Source organism: Dipodomys spectabilis, unplaced genomic scaffold, assembly GCF_019054845.1.
Source record: "Dipodomys spectabilis isolate Male_0828 unplaced genomic scaffold, ASM1905484v1 ptg000012l, whole genome shotgun sequence".
Classification (NCBI taxonomy): domain Eukaryota; kingdom Metazoa; phylum Chordata; class Mammalia; order Rodentia; family Heteromyidae; genus Dipodomys; species Dipodomys spectabilis.
Window position 1 is genome coordinate 4,439,334 of NW_024870689.1, and position 16,801 is coordinate 4,456,134.

The following is a 16,801-nucleotide window of genomic DNA, read 5'->3' on the forward strand; positions in this document are numbered from 1 at the left end:
GCAAAAACCTCAGGAACAGCAAGCTGGCTCAGAGTTCAAGTTGTGACATACCAAAAGAAAATCAATCAAACAAACAAAAAGAACTATGAAAGTCTTACAAAATCTGATATACTCAACAATCTTGTTAAGGGAGGTTTTCAGATAACAGAAGGCAAGCAAGAGCTAGGTAACAGAATTGCTAATACAGAGGAAGGGCCAATTCCTAAGAATTAAATCTCAATGTATCCTGGGTTTAGGTTAACATACAAGGTCTCTAATGATTAGATGTTAATTAGGTTACTTACAGAAGCCTTACTACTTTGGCCATAAAATATATCCATTTCAAACAGGTGTTATACGATTGGATTCCTGTTATGTTTACGATAAACAATCTTATGCCAGGTATACCCTGCTGTGAATTACAACTTTCTTGTTAGCAATACCCTGGGTTTTTGGTTAAAGGATATTATCCTTAGAATATTTGTTTATAAGGATATTTAACTAGTCATCTTTTCTCTTCCCTAAAAGTATCCTCTTAAAATGGTAACAAATGAATTGGAAACCTTTTGTTTATTTCTCAGATGGCAAAATCCAGTGGGTTGAAATCCAGCCAAGTTCTTCCTTTCTGAAATCTGAATTCATTTTGTAATTACTTAAGAACAGAATCAGATAAACTTTAAGGAATTTTGTTTGTCTCATATTCATTTACCTAGTAAATGTATCTCACATCAAATTTTAATAGGTAAAACAGTTCAAGCATTGGTGGCTCATGCCTGTAATCCTAGCTATTTAAGAAGCTGAGGTCTGAGGATCATGGTTTGAAGCCAGCCAGGACACAAAAGTCCATGAGTCTCTTACCTCCAATCAAACTCTTGAAAATCGCAAGTGGCTCCATGGCCCAAAGTGGTAGAGCACTAGCCTTGAGCAAAAGAGCTCAGGGACAGTGCTCAAACCCTGAGTTCGAGCACCACGACTCACACAAAAAAAGGAAAGGGAAGGAAAGAAGAATGAAAGAGGGAAGGAAAAAGGGAAGGGAATGGAAGGGAAGGGAAGGGAAGGGAAGGGAAGGGAAGGGAAGGAAAGGAAAGGGAAGGGAAGGGAAGGGAAGGGAAGGAAAGGAAAGGAAAGGAAAGGAAAGGAAAGATAAAGGAAAGGAAAGGAAAGGAAAGGAAAGGAAAGGAAAGGAAAGGAAAGGAACGGAACGGAAAGGAAAGGAAAGGAAAGAAAGGAAAGGAAAGGAAAGGAAAGGAAAGGAAAGGAAAGGAAAGGAAAGGAAAGGAAAGGAAAGGAAAGGAAAGGAAAGGAAAGGAAAGGAAAGGAACGGAACGGAAAGGAAAGGAAAGGAAAGAAAGGAAAGGAAAGGAAAGGAAAGGAAAGGAAAGGAAAGGAAAGGAAAGGAAAGGAAAGGAAAGGAAAGGAAAGGAAAGGAAAGGAAAGGAAAAAGGAAAGGAAAGGAAAGGAAAGAGGAAAGGAAAGGAAAGGAAAGGAAAGCACTGGCCTTGAGCAAAAGAGCTCAGGGACAGTACTCAGATCCTGAGTTCAATCACCATGATTCACACATACAAAAAGAAGAAGAAGGAAAGGAAAGGAAGGAAGGAAGGAAGGAAAGAAGGAAGGAAGGAAGGAAAGAAGGAAGGAAGGAAGGAAGGAAGGAAGGAAGGAAGGAAGGAAGGAAGGAAGGAAGGAAGGAAGGAAGGTAGGAAGGAAGGAAGGAAGGAAGGAAGGAAGGAAGGAAGGAAGGAAGGAAAAAATAAGGAAAGAAAAAACGTACACATGATACTTAAAAACGTGCTCTTTACTATCTGGCATAAGGGAGATGGGACAAATTGATATAATCTGGGCAGACTTTGTGACCTGTCTTATTTCCTTCCTCTTTGAATTTAACTTGTTCTCTCAGTGTGATATAGTAAGGATGCATTATGCTAGGGGATTATATCCTGTCTTATAAAATCAAAGCATACTCACCCAAAATGCAAAATAGGAGTAAACGTAATAGAGTAAGTCACATTTACTAATTTAATAAATAGAATAAATAGAGTAAGTGTAAGTAAAATAGTAGAGTAAGTAATATTTACTAATGTTAGTAAATATCCTTTAATGATATATATTCTCTCTTGAATGGGATCAACTTAATTTATCATTAATAAATTCATGACCCATTATTAAATTCAGAAATCTCTCTTAGCAGCATCTCATACCAGCTGGAAATATTTTGTAAAGAAATTGTGATATCTCAACCATAGCTTCTCATGAACAGTTTCATATCAAACTAAATGTCAGTAGATATCCTTCCAGTTTAGTTTTTGCTCATAGTTAATGAATAAGCAAGAATTAGATATCTTGCATATAAATAATACAAAAGAAAAGAAAACTAAGCAATATTAGGACTATGAGCCGGTTGGCTTTGTGTCTTCCACTTGATGGGCTTTGATACCCTGTAACTACTATAAAAATTTACTTTTTAAAAAAGAATCCATGGGCATTTAGAGCTATAACATCAGTGCAGAGAAATTACACATGGTAGGAGTATACAGCTTCTCTGAGACTTTTCACAAAATATGTGAGCAATGGCACATACCATATAAATCTATTTTTATTTCATATTTATTTACATTTATGCTGTATTTATTATATCATAATATTTATATATTTATTGCTGATACCATGGTTTAAACTCAAGGTCTTGTGCTTGCTTAGCTTGTTTTCTTTGCTGGCATTTTACTACTTGAACATGTCTCCAGTCCTGTTTTTTGCTGTCTGTTTCGGAGATAGATTCCCATGTACTTTTCTGCCTGGGCTGGCTTTGAACAGTGATCCTCTGAATCTGAGACTCCTGAGTAGCTAAGCTTATAGGCATAAGCCAAATCTATTAAGCCACCTCTGTTTTAGAGATTTCATGACAGTTCAAATGTAACTATAGGCTTAAAGAGAAAGATATACAGGATAGACTATTATATATTTTTGAAAAGCAACTAAATTATAATCAAATCCACGTCCTTGAATATAGTTGATATAGATTTTAAGAAAAAAGTTTGAAACTACTAATTTGCCAATCTTAATGAGCTTATATTTATTTATTATCGTCTAATCTATTATTGAAAATAGCTCTAAGAAAATCTTATGTTCTACCCATATTAGTAACATCTCAATGTGGAAACAGCTTTTGCTTGAAGTACAATTGAATCTCAATGTGGATGGTACTCAGGAGTTTGTAGAGGAGCCCCTTCTGTCCTCTTAAAGATGTGCCTACTGCCATCAGAGTACTGGCTGCCAACCTTCTGCCTTTCAAGTCCAACAGATGAGGGATTCTAAGAAACATCACTTCTTGCCTGTGAAACACACTGGGCATAGAAAGAGGGTTACCACAGGCCAAGGATGGATACCATAGCTTACTATCTCACTATCTGGTACATTGAAATTTTATTTAAAGCATCTGTATGCAAACTTTGTATGTTAACATTCATGTATTTACCTCAAAGATATGATTTATATCTTCTTTATATAAAAATTAGCCACTTTAAAGTATAGACTGAAGGAAATTCAAAATGGATTTGTCTCACAGTTGAAAGTAATCATGTCGAGAAGACATAACCTTTTGATACTTATATTTATCATTTTAGTCACAAATGTTGCAGAATACTCTGAATTTTGCTTTGTGTTTTGATAAGCAAGAACTGTGGTTTATCATTCTTCAGTGTCACAAGCATGACTAGAAGACAATAATGGTTAAGATAAATTTGTGATCTTTTCTTCATTAGAAAAAAGGTTTTAAGAATCAACATATAAGTATGTATTTACTTCAGTTAACAATACTATTTTAAAATGTTTAATATTTATTTGAAATCATTCCAGGGAACCATATGGAAGGGGCTAATAATATTCCTCTTCCTCCTCGTCGTCGTCCTCCTCCTCCTCTTTCTCGTCCTCCTCCTCCTCCTTGTCCTCCTCTTCATCCTCCTCCTTCTCCTCCTTCATGAGTCCTCGGGTTGAACTCTGTCTGGGCACTGTCCCTGAGCTGCTTTTGCTCAAGGCTAGCAGTATACCACCTGAGGCACAGCACTACTTCTGGCTTTTTCTGTTTTTGTGCTACTGAGGAATCAAACCCAGCGCTTTATACATGCTAGATAAACACTCTACCACTAGGCCACATTTCCAGCCCAACAATACTATTTTTAAATTAAGGATCTGTAGGAAATAAATTGGTAGTTTGCCAATTTGTTTTTCACATGAATGGTTTATACTGGATATATTTATGAGTTATTGAATTATCAAGTCCTTTTATGTGTATAATTGTTTGAAATGATGCTATATATCAGACATTCATATCTAAATTTATGAGGAAGAAATATGGAGGCTAACATCACAGATAGTCAGTGATATTATCTAGGAATTGGATCTGGGTGGCTCCTGCTAACCAATTGCAATTGAAGGTAATATTATAGAACTAGTGGGAACTATATGTTTTTTTTAAATTTCAGTATACTAAAAGCCAAAAAGCTGAAGTATCTTGCCTTTGACTATATTGCGAACTGCAGAGCTGGAATTATAAGGTACAATAGCAAGGCTACGTTAAGCAAGATTGTAGCAAACTTGAATCTCAGTGGATTTAATATAGAAAAGTGTGCTTTATTCTTTCATAATGGCTACTAGGTATTCAGAACACCCTGAGAAATGTATTCTACTTCCCTTACTGCCTTAGACTGGAAGTGACACATTAAATTCCTTTACAAAGAATGAAAACAAATGATCTCAACTACACTTTCAGAATGTGTGCAGGAATGTAGTCTTCTTACAGATGTCCTTGTCAGAATGAGTCCTTATACTCTGCTACTTACTCTTATCGTGACACTTATCTATGTCTCAACTTAGATACTGTGAACTTTGAATCTGGTCTGATGTTATTCAAAGAAAATTTGTATCCTTAAGAACTGTTTATTCTTAGCTTTCCTTGCTTTAAAAATATTAACTTAAATATTAAAAATATTAATATTCTTATAATGGATGGGATTTGGGATATTTCCTTTATCATACACAATATTAGACAATAATAAACCCTTATTCAAAATTGATAGAGAAACGCATTAGGCTTCAAGAAAGAATTTAGGTTTCAGATTTATTTCTTCAGGTTTTACAGTGAAAATGAGCACTCTGAACATTTCATATCCCTATTTTCTCTTGAAAAATGTCATTCTATAGCTCCAACTACATTTTCTTAGGTGAAATAGCTACAAAAAATATCATTGTAAAACAGAGGAAAATTAAGCCAAGAAATGATGTTTTTATAGTACTCTGAACAAAAGCATGGTATATAAATGAGAGACATACACTTCATATTTATCATATTCATATAATATATAATGATGCAAAAATTCTAAAATTAAGTAATATTTTAATAAAAGATATAAACCTCACTCTACACTGACACCAAAGGACAATAAAATACGGTAGAACAATTTAATATCACCGAACAAGTTGTGCCATGAAGATTTTACTCTGCAGCCATGTGCCCATAGAGGCCTGGCTCATAGCCTCTGGGACCTTTGGAAAGCTCTATCTTTGTACAGAGAATTGGGACAAACAAGAGGCTTTATACTAAGGATGACACGTGTGAATGTTTTTGTTATCCTAGGATGCTGACCATAGTATGTAAGTTTACTTCAATGGAGACAGGAGGTTATAAGGACTGAATCTCATAGCTGATTCATGACTCCATGAGCAGCCCCCAGTAAAAACTCTGATGTTAACACTCTTGTGAGTTTCTCTGGTTGGTACCATACCTTGTCTCATACTGTTGCTGGGGGAATTAACTTCTGTCTGCTTCTACTATATTAGTCAAGAATAACTCAAAGTTTGCTCATGGACTTTGCTGTCAGGTTTGCTTTTAATGCCTTTGCTTCAATTTTCACTGCAATAAATGGCACTGCTTTAGCCAGATCTTCAAGTCTTTCCAGTGAATTACTAAAAAGGAGGGAGTTCTTAAGTCCTTTAAAGCTCAAAGTGAATGAAAGTTCATAAATAATTTTCTAAACAAATTATGAGACCAATTATCATAATAATATTTCAAGTATTTGTTAGGCACTTTTGAATGAATATCCTTTTCTCTATTCTCTATAAAGACACAAAGAATCCAGCATCATTTTAATCTGTAGACGTCTAAAAGCTTTGTGCATAAGGGTGTGAATTTTAACCTAATCTTACAGAGCTCAGGAGAGAATAGAGCAATGCTTGAAAGCTGCAATCCAGACAACAGTGTGATGAAAAGAAATGAGTTGAAATGTGACTATGAGGTAAGTAAAAAGTTAGTCCTAGCAATGTAGATTGGGGCCAAGTTGAAGAGGTTTTTGATTTTGCTGTTGTTTTCCATGAGACCAACAGATACACTTTCAGTAAATTTCAGTTAATCAGATTTCTGAAAGTTTCTGTATGAAGACAATTCCCTATAGGGATCTCTGTATGCTGCTAAATTCTAATCAAAATCTTACTGTTAGAAAAAGAACCTGTAATAAGGATATTGCAGTATTCCACACATATCCTCTCACTGTGACGTCCTTATCAAATTTACACAATACAGAACTGCAAAAGTGATTTGTCTCCAGCCAGAAGTTGTTTTCTCCACCTACCGTCTAAGAATCCAGCTATGTTCTCTTGGATTATTGTAAATCACAGTAGTAAAGGTTTCACAATCACAATCATAATTTGGGTAATGAAATATGATGCAAATCCACTTCTATCCCAGTTTCCCTGTGTTTTCCCTGGCTCTAAAGCTTCCAGAATGACTGTTGTCAGAAAGATGCACTGGCATTTATGTTATTGATCACAGAGAACCTGAATGCATACTGGTTTATTTGGAATTTATTTTTGAGGGATGAGGGTTAGAATGGGTGGAGCTCATAAGGTATCAGGTTGAGGTAAATATTTGGATTACACAAGAACATGAGGACCTCATGTAGGGTTTCAAAGGTTATAGCTTCATGATGACCACCTCACATTTTCACTTGCACCAGCTTGCCCACTGCCTTTTCCCCACTGCTATATAAAGATAATATATCAAAGATATGCACTGATTTTAGTTTGTATTGTTTGTTTGTGTTTCTTCTGTCAAATGTGGAATATAAAGGCAATCTGTATTTGATGTTCCTTAATTTGATTCACTTCAAAATTCAGGTGATTTGGCCACATTGAAGTACTAATTTTCTCACAGCTATAGACTATCTTTCACATTTATGAATGTATCATCTGTGTTTATATTATGTGAACGTTTATTCCATTTGCTTCTTACTATTTAGTAGACATGAGCTTGCAATACAATAAAATTAGACCTCTTATTTATTTCCTTTTCCTTAAAATTATATTCTTTCATATATTTCCTATCTCAATGTCATCAATGTCCACGATGATTTCTAAGTCAGAAGCTGCAATCATTATGACTTTTCCCACTTCTTCATAAGTCCATTTAGCCACCAGGTTCCAGATAATTTACTGCCAGAAACTTCATTATCCTATGCTCATTTTTTCCTGTTCTCCTATATATAAACAGCAGCATTACTTTAGGCAACTATTCTTGTCTGATTCCTGTTTCTTGTTTTGTATTTTTCACTTTGAAAATATATCATGAAATGTTGTAACAGATGCTTAGAGTATAGAGCATGAGACGTAAAAGGGTCAAGGTAAATCTTGTTTCCTTATGCTGCTAATCCTAGAGGAGTCTTCTATTGAGGAAAACGAACTGGAGCTATAGAATTGGAGTTCTATTGATATGTTAGGCTGAGCACCTGGGTGGAGATGTTGAATTGATGACTGACCCATAAATTGGATTTAAGGATACAGATTTTGGAAGTCACCTGGTTAGTAGTGGTATCAAAAAGCCAAAAGTTTGGATAAGGTCAAAAGGAACTGAGTCTAAGTAGAAAAGGTAGCTGTCTGTAGACTAATAAGTAGAAATTTCCAATTATTTAGGGGATGAGATAAAGGGGACAAGGGAAGTATAATGTAGGTGAAGGTCAGCTACAGGGAAATGTAGTTGTAGATGTGGGAGGGAAGGGATGGTAGGGGAAAAACAAAGGAGGAGGCAACAATGCTTGATAAGAAATGTACTCATTACCTGGCTCATGTAACTGTAACCCCTCTGTACAATATTTTCACAATAAAAAACTTATTTAAAAAAAGAATAATTGAGGTGATTAAGCAGGAGCTTCCAGAGATGTGGAAGATAACCCTCACAAGTGTGGTGTTGGAAACGAAGTGATAGGCTCTGGGAACTGAAGGTGAAGGGGAAATAGATGAGAACAATTAGCAACTTGAAGGTTATTGGTGACTTTCTAATTCTACTAAAACATTGGGGCAAAAATCAATTTTGAAGAGTGTCTAAAAAGAATTAGATAATAGATTGAGAAGGAAGAGTATAAGTGAGGTGTATAAGGAAGAGTATATAAGTGAGCAGAGAGGGGCTGGGAAGATGGCTCAGTGGTAGAGCTCTTGCCTTGCATGCCTGAGGCCCTGGGTTCGATTCCTCAGCACCACATAAGCAAAAAAGAAAAAAGCCGGAAGTGGCGGTGTGGCTCAAGTGGTAGAGTGTTAGCCTTGAGCTGAAGAGCTGTGGGACAGCGCCCAAGCCCAGAGTTCAGGCCCCACGACCGGACCCCCCCAAAAAAAATAAGTGAGCAGAGAAATGGGATGGTTTTCTAAAAAGAGAAGTACACTCTAAAAGGGTTTTTGAGATGAGAGGTGTTTCATGCTACTGAGCAAGAGAAAATTGATGGCACAGGCAAGGAAGAAGAGAGGGAGCAGAGTAATGTTCTTGATAAGCAAGAGGGGATTGGATCTGATACATGAGTGGAAGGACTGGATTTATCTAAGATCATGGAGATTTCCTGAATGCACAGAAGAGGAGGCCGAATGCATAGCTCAGATGTGGACAGATGAGATGTGATGAGAGCTTGTGAAGTTTTCTTCCTGTTGATGCAATTCTCACTGAGAAATGCAAACCAGGGCACTGGGAAGGTGGCTCAGTGGTATAGCGCTTGCTTTGCATGCATAAGGTGCTGGGTTCGATTCCTCAGCACCACATAAGCAAAAAGAAAAAAGCCTGAAGTGGTGCTGTGGCTCAAGTGGTAGAGTGCTAGCCTTGAGCTGAAGAACTGAAGGACAGCGCCCAGGCCCAGAGTTCAGGGCCCACGACTGGACCCAAAAAAATAAAAGAAATGCAAACCAAGGTCATGATCTGGAAGTGAGGAACTGAAAACTTTGGGAGGTAATTTTCTTTTTCTCATGTCTTAAAGAAATTTATAAGCCTATGAACTGGGTACCTGTAGCTCACATCTGTAATCTTAGCTACTCAGGAGGCTGAGATCTGAGAATCATGGTTGAAAGCCAGCCTAGGCAGGAAAATCTGTGAGATTTTTATATCCAGTTAACCACCAAAAGCCAGAATTGAAGCTGTGGCTCAAGTGGTAGAGCACAAGCCTTGAATGAAAAAGGTAAAGGACAACACCCAGGTCCTGAGTTCAAGCTTTGGGACTAGTACATGTACACACATGTACGAGTGCATGCACACATGCCACCACACCCACACATGGCTACTTGAATAAAAATAGAACAATTTATACAAGAAGTTGGAGATTTAAAAGATAAAAAAAGATACATAAACCTTCAGCTAAGCTGACTAAAGGAAGGAGGAAACAGGCTCAAATGAATAAAATTGTTGGTGGGAGTATAAACTTGTTCAACCACTTTGGAAAGTAATATGCAGGTTCTTCAAAAGACTCCACATAGAGCTCCCCTATAACCCAGCAATTCTACTTTTGGGCATTTACACAAATGCTCACAAACAAGACCACACTAAATCTACCAGCACGACTATGTTTATTGCAGCTTTATTTACCATAGCTAAGATATGGAACCCACCCAATGCCCCTCAGTAGATGAATGGATCCAGAAAATGTGGTATGTATACACAATGGAATTCTATGCCTCCATAAGAAAGAATGACATTGCCTCATTTGTTAGGAAATGTTAGAAAGACTTGGAAAAAATTATATTAAGTGAAGTAAGCCAGACCAAAAGAAACATAGGTCCCATGGTTTCCTTTATTTTCAATTCCTAGTGTATGTCTGAGTCAAACAGAAAAGATCAGATAGGTTGCTGTTAGGGAAATAAAATCTAAGATAGGTATTCAAATGTATTTTTTTCTTTCATGCGATTGTTTCTAACACATTTGTAAGATTATTTCTTTTGTTGCTTTGTATGTCCCTTTCCCACGATATAACATCTGCTTTCACTGTATTTGATATTGTTATAATTTGTGAAGGGGAAGGGAAAAAACATATCATTTAAATAGGGATAGAGGTGGACCCATTGCAACAATGAGACGTACAAGTTGTTATGTCAAAAATGAACTTTACAACTTTGTTGGGGGGGAGGGGGGCAGTGTGGGGAGGATTGGGTGAGGGGGGTGGGGGGAGGATGGGAAGGGATAGGAAGGGGAAGCAAAGGAGGAGGCTACGATGCTTGATAAGAAATGTACTCATTGGGGCTGGGAAAGTGCCTCAGTGGTAGAGCCCTTGCCTTGCATGCCTGAGGCCCTGGATTTGATTCCTCAGCACCACATAAACAAAAAGAAAAAATCCGGAAGTGGCGCTGTGGCTCAAGTGGTAGAGCGCTAGACTTAAGCTGAAGAGCTGAGGGACAGCGCCCAGGCCCAGAGTTAAGGCCCCACAACCGGACCCAAAAAGAAAAAAGAAATGTTCTCATTATCTTGCCCATGTAATTGTAACCGCTCTGAACAGTATTTTCACAATAAAAAAAGTGGGGATAACACACACATCAATGAAATAATGAGGATAATGGGCTGGGAAGGTGGCTCAGTGGTAGAGCGTCTTGCCTTGCATACCTGAGACCCTGGGTTTGATTCCTTAGCACCACATAAGCAAAAGGAAAAAAGCGGGAAGTGGCACTGTGGCTCAAGTGGTAGGGCGCTAGCCTTGAGCTGAAGAGCTGAGGTACAGGGCCCAGGCCTAGAGTTCAGGCCTCACGACTGGACCGAAAAAAAAATCAAAAATAATAAAGAAAAGAAATAATGAGGATAATGAGGGAATATTTGAAAGCTTATATTCAAGTAAACTGGACAATCCCAAAGAAAGAGATACATTTCTAGAGTTACTTGAACTACCAAAATTCAATCAAGAAAATATAAATCACTTAAATAGATCTATAAGGAATGAGAATAAAGCAGTAATAAAATTCTCCTGACCACAAAACGTCCAGGATCATATAATTCAGTGCTGAATTTGACCAGACCTTTAAAGAAAAACAAGCATAAATATTCAAAATTTTCCATGAGTAGAGGGGAAAAAATACTTTCAAACTTGCCACGCCTACTCCGGTGGCATGGAACACCTGCTTTCAGACCTGAGAATGGGGCTTCACAGAAGCCTACCTCTGAGAATGGGACTTCACCGAAGTCTACCTCAGAGAATGGGGCTTCAAAGAGGCCTACCTCCTGGAAAGGCTGGCAAACCCCTGGGAAAGATGTCTTTCTCTTCCTGTTTTTCTTTTCTTCGCTGTATAGGAGTGCCTATTAATCTTTTACTGTTCTTGGTGCTTGTTCTACTTACTCATGCTCAACGTTCCCTTATTCAAGGCTCTTTCTTGGAAGTGTTGATGACTCCAACATCTGATGAGTGTCCTGAGAATATGACTAACTCACCAGAGTTAAGTGCTACCCTAAAAGCCCCTCTTATGGAGGCTATTAGACAAGTCATAAGTAAATATAAAAGTATTGGGGGTTTCATGACGTCACTTCAGCAGAAGGAATTGTTTGTAAGAAATTTACAAGAAGCTGCAGTCATGGCTAAAGCAAAAAGAGTGTATGGCTATTGGAGAATTCCTTTTAATCCTAAAGCATATACAATAGACTCATATAGATATCCTGTAGATAAAAAAGTTGCAGAGGGATATTTATACCAAAAGCTAAAAAAGATTCCTAAAAGGTTGATAGATGAAAAGTGGCAATGGCTTATCAGAGGAAAATGGTGGGATCCTCCATTATCTAGAGGACCCCAAAGACTTCCCCCAGATCCATAGCCTTTTACAGGTGTGTAAGGATGGCAACAGATAAGGATTGCAACCGTTGGGTAAACTACTTAGGAGAAAGAAATTCCTATTACTCTCTTTCATTTACTGAGAGACTTGCTAGATCTAGGCCTCCCTGGTGCTTACTATCAAAGAAGGAATAAGAAAGATCTTATGAGACAGTTAAGGCCACTATGGAAAAGAGTAAACGATTATGTAAAAGGTTACAGAAAAGACACTAAGAGCTTAAATTTGATATATGGCCAGATTTAACTAAGTATACTGAATATCATGATTTTGGCCACAAATTGGGGACCCTCTATAGAATGACAAAGAAGCACAATTGCTTTGAAACACATAAAGTACAAAACTAAACAAAAGTAACAATAAAGTACTAGAGTTCATGCCTTTCTGTCCAGCACCTTGCCCATATGCTCTGGTTAATGGTTAATAGGTGATAAACATCGAAACCAATTGTATTTCTTAAAAATATAGGTAAAGCCGAAAACAAGTGCCTATCATCATAGCTCGCCATCCAAAAAACAAGATCAGGCGACCAGCTGGTGACCACCCAAGAAAGAAGCCTTGCAGCAAGATTGTGTAACCTTTTGCCCTTTCTCATGGAGACTTTTGCTATAAAAGCTTGTTATCCTCTGCAATAAATCGCACTCAGCATTCACTCCTCTTGTGTGTGAGTTGTGTTTGCCATCCCCCCACCTGTTCCAGTTACCTCCACTAGGTGTGCTCTGTCGGTACATTTTCCTCTGATAAGCCATTGCCACTTTTCATGAGTTTGTCCGTGGCACAAACTCATCATATGAAGCCAGTATTCCACTTATTCTAAAACTAGACAGTATACAACAAAAAGAGATTTATAGACCAATCTCTATGATGAACATAGATGTAGAAATTCCCAAAATAATTGTTGCATACCAAATGCAATACATCAAAAAGATTATATCCTATGACCAAATTGCTATATTCTAGGTACTCAACGTTAGTGGATCAACATACTTACATCAATAAATGCAATATCACATATGAACAGACTCAAGGAATCCTATTATCATTTTAATTCAGGCAGAAATATCCTTTGACAAAAATTCAACATCTTTTCATGACAAAAGCTCTGGAGAAACTATGAGTTTAGGCAATGTTACTCAATATAATAAATGCTATATTTGACAAGCCTATATTGTCAACGTCATAGTAAATGAAGGCAGAACTAAAATAATTTTTTCTAAAGTTAAGAACAATACAAGACATTCAGTCGACTCCCTTTATTTCTATTCACAATAGCACTGGAATCCTAGCCAGAGCAACAATGCACAAGAAGGAAACAAAAGGGATTCAAATAGGGAATGAAGAAATAAAGTATTTTTATTTTCAGATGATACGATTCTATACTTAAAGCAACTTAAAGTTCCAGAATATAAAGTCAACATTAAAAAACCAATAGCTATTCTGTACATCAACAGAAAAATAGGAGAATAATTCCATTTTCCAATAGTTTCAATTTTTTCTATGAATAAATTTAACCAAGGTGAAAGATTTCTATACTGAAAAACATGAAACATTGAAGAAGAAATATTAAAAAGACACTAGATGCTAGAAAGACCTGCCTTGTTCCTGAATATACAGAATTAATATAAAGAAAATGGCTATATTAAGGAAAGCAATGTTTGCAGATAATGAAATTCCTACCAAAATCTCAATATCATTACTCACAGAAACAGAAAAATATCAATACTACAAATATAGCAAATATCCAATGCAATCTTGAACAAAACTAAAAGTTGAGGGTATCATGATACCTCACTTCAAATTATATTACAAAGCCATAGGAACAAAAATAGCAAGCAACTGGCCCCAAAATAGACATAAAGATTACTGAATAGAATGCCCAGAAATGCTGCTACCACAATCTGATTTCTGACAAAGGATCTGAAGGCATGTATCAGAGAAAAAATAGACTTTGCAAGAAATGGTGCTGGAAAAACTAGCTTTCTTCATGCAGAAGACTGAAACCAGATCTCTTTCCCTCTCTCTCTCCCCCTCTCTCTCTCTTTCTCTCTCTCTCCTAACATCAATTAAAAGTGAATCAAGAATTTTAATGTAAGACCTGAAACTTTGAAACTACTAGTCGTAGTCAAAACACTGGCATGCATTGGCATAGGTAGTGACTTCCTGATTAGAAATTCAATAGCTCAACAAATAAGGGCAAGTATTGACAAATAGAATTATATTAAACTAAAAAGCTTTTACACAACAATGTCTCTAGAGGCTAAAGGGACAACCTACTGTATGGGAGAAAATCTAAAGCAATTATTCATCTGATGAAGAATATACATAATACAGAATATACAGTATATACATAAAACTCAAAACACTGAACTCTTCAAGAATAAAAATGGGCAAAAGTGCTGAACAGATCATTCTTGGGGTAAGAAGAACAAAAGGCCAATAAATACATAAAGAAATGCATAACATCCCTGGCCATAAAGAAATGCAAATCAAAATGACAGAGATTTCATCCCACTCCAGCCAATATGGCTAGAGCAGAAACAACATCACATAACACATGAGGATGCCAAGAGAAAGGAGTCCTGTTAGTGGGAATGCAAATTAGTGCAATTATTATGTAAATAAGCCTAAACTGATTTCCTAAAAAAAAAAATAGTACTGTATGCTGCAACCATGTCATGATTGGGTATTTTATTTATTGAATATTTTTAGTGGGAGTAGGTATTGAATTTAGATCCTTGAACTTGCTAGGCTGGTGCTCTACCACTGGAGCCACACCTCCAGCTCTGCTTTATGCTGGTCATTTTCAAGATGGAGTCTAGCAAACTTTCTTAGGCAGGTTGTCTTTGAACTATGATCCTCCATATCTTAGCCTCCTGAGTAGGATTACATGTATAAGTTATCATCATTTGGCTCACATTTAGGCATTTATCTGAAGGAATGAAAGTCATAAAACAATAAATGTACTTATATATCCATGTTCATTACAGCACTTTTCTTAATAGCCAAACCTGAGAAAAACCCAGATGCCCTATAACTGATGAGTGACTCCAAATATGTGCTCTATATACACAATGGGCAAGGAAAAGAACCACATGGTCATCACAATAGATGGGGAAAAACATTTGACAAGCTCCAACACCGCTTTATGATGAAAGCTGTGGAGAGTCCAGGAATATATGGGACATTCTTCAATATAATATAGGCATATATAATATAGACAGACCTACAGCCAGCATTTATTTAATGGTGAAAAGTTAAAACCATTCCCTCTAAAATCAAGAATGAGAGAAGGATGTTCACTCTCTCCACTCCTCTGCAATATAGTACTGGAATTTCTAGTCAGAGCAATAAGGCAGGAGACAAACATAAAAGGGATCCAAATAGGGAAAGAAGAAATAAAACTCTCCCATTTTCCAGATGACATGATCCTGTATTTAAAGAGCCCCATGGATTCCTTTCCTAAGTTACTTTGGCTGATTTGAAACTTGGTAAATTAGCAGGGTATAAAATTAACCCCAAACTGGGCACTGGTGGCTTATGCCTGGCATCCTAACCACTCAGAAGGCTGAGATCTGAGGATCATGGTTCAAAGCCAGCATAGGCAGGAAAGTCCATGTGGCTTATCTCCAATTAAGCACCAGAAAACCCGAAGTGTCATTGTTGCTCAAAAGTTAGAGCACTTACCTTGAGCTGAAGAGTGCTGGGACAGAGCCCAAGCCCAGAGTTCAGGCCACATGACCACCAGAGGAACAAAGAAAGAAAGAAAGAGAGAGAGAGAGAGAGAGAGAGAGAGAGAGAGAGAGAGAGAGAGAGAGAGAGAGAGAGAGAGAGAGAGAGAAAGAAAGAAAGAAAGAAAGAAAGAAAGAAAGAAAGAAAGAAAGAAAGAAAGAAAGAAAGAAAGAGAGAAAGAAAGAAAGAGAGAAAGAAGGAAAGAGAAAAAAGAGAGAAAGAAAGAAAGAAAGAAAGAAAGAAAGAAAGAAAGAAAGGAAGAAAGAAAGAAAGAAAGGAAGAAAGAAAGAAAGGAAGAGAGAGAGAAAGAAAGAAAGAGAGAGAGAGAAAGGAAGGAAGGAAGAAAGAAACCCACAAAAATCAGTAGCTTTTCTGTATGCCAATAAGGAGAAGAGTGAATCTAAAATCAGGAAAGAAAGTCCTTTTGTAATAGTCTCAAAAAATACTTTGGAATTACCAAAGAGAAGAAGGACCTCTGTGATTAAAACTCTAGAAACAGGTTTAAGGAAGTAGGAAAACCTCCCATTCTCCTGGATTGGAAGGTTTAACATCATGAAAATAGCAATATTGCCCAAAGCTACCTACAAATTCAATTCAATGCCCATCAATATCCAACAAAATTCTTCAGTGATATAGAACAAACAATCCAAAAACTAATCTAGAATAATGGAAGACCCTGAATAGCACAACCAATCCTTAGTAGGAAGATCAGTGCTGGAGGAATATCAGTACCAGGAGGAATATCAGTACCAAGCTTTAATCTCAATTAAAAAGCTATAGAAATTAAAACAAACAAACCAAAACAACTTAGTACAGGCACAAAATAGGACAGAGGAGCAATGGAATAAAATAGAAGAACCAGAAATGAATTTACAGACCCATAGCCACCTAGTATTTGGTAAGGGAGCCGAAGGATGGCAAAAAGGACAGCCTCTTCAAAATTGATGCTGGCAGAACTGGCTACCCAGTACTTGTGCAGAAAACTGAATTTAGATCC

At 37.1% G+C, this 16,801-nt stretch overlaps 1 long non-coding RNA gene across 1 annotated transcript; it reads right to left on the bottom strand.

Moving 5' to 3' along the window:
* Positions 1-6,061: 6,061 nt before the first annotated feature.
* On the bottom strand, positions 6,062-16,522 carry LOC122128397. Its single transcript, XR_006151421.1, has 4 exons — positions 16,444-16,522; positions 13,651-13,656; positions 9,215-9,220; positions 6,062-6,073 (listed from the first exon to the last, which is right to left on the bottom strand). It is a non-coding gene; the product is annotated as an uncharacterized LOC122128397 (long non-coding RNA).
* Positions 16,523-16,801: the final 279 nt, after the last annotated feature.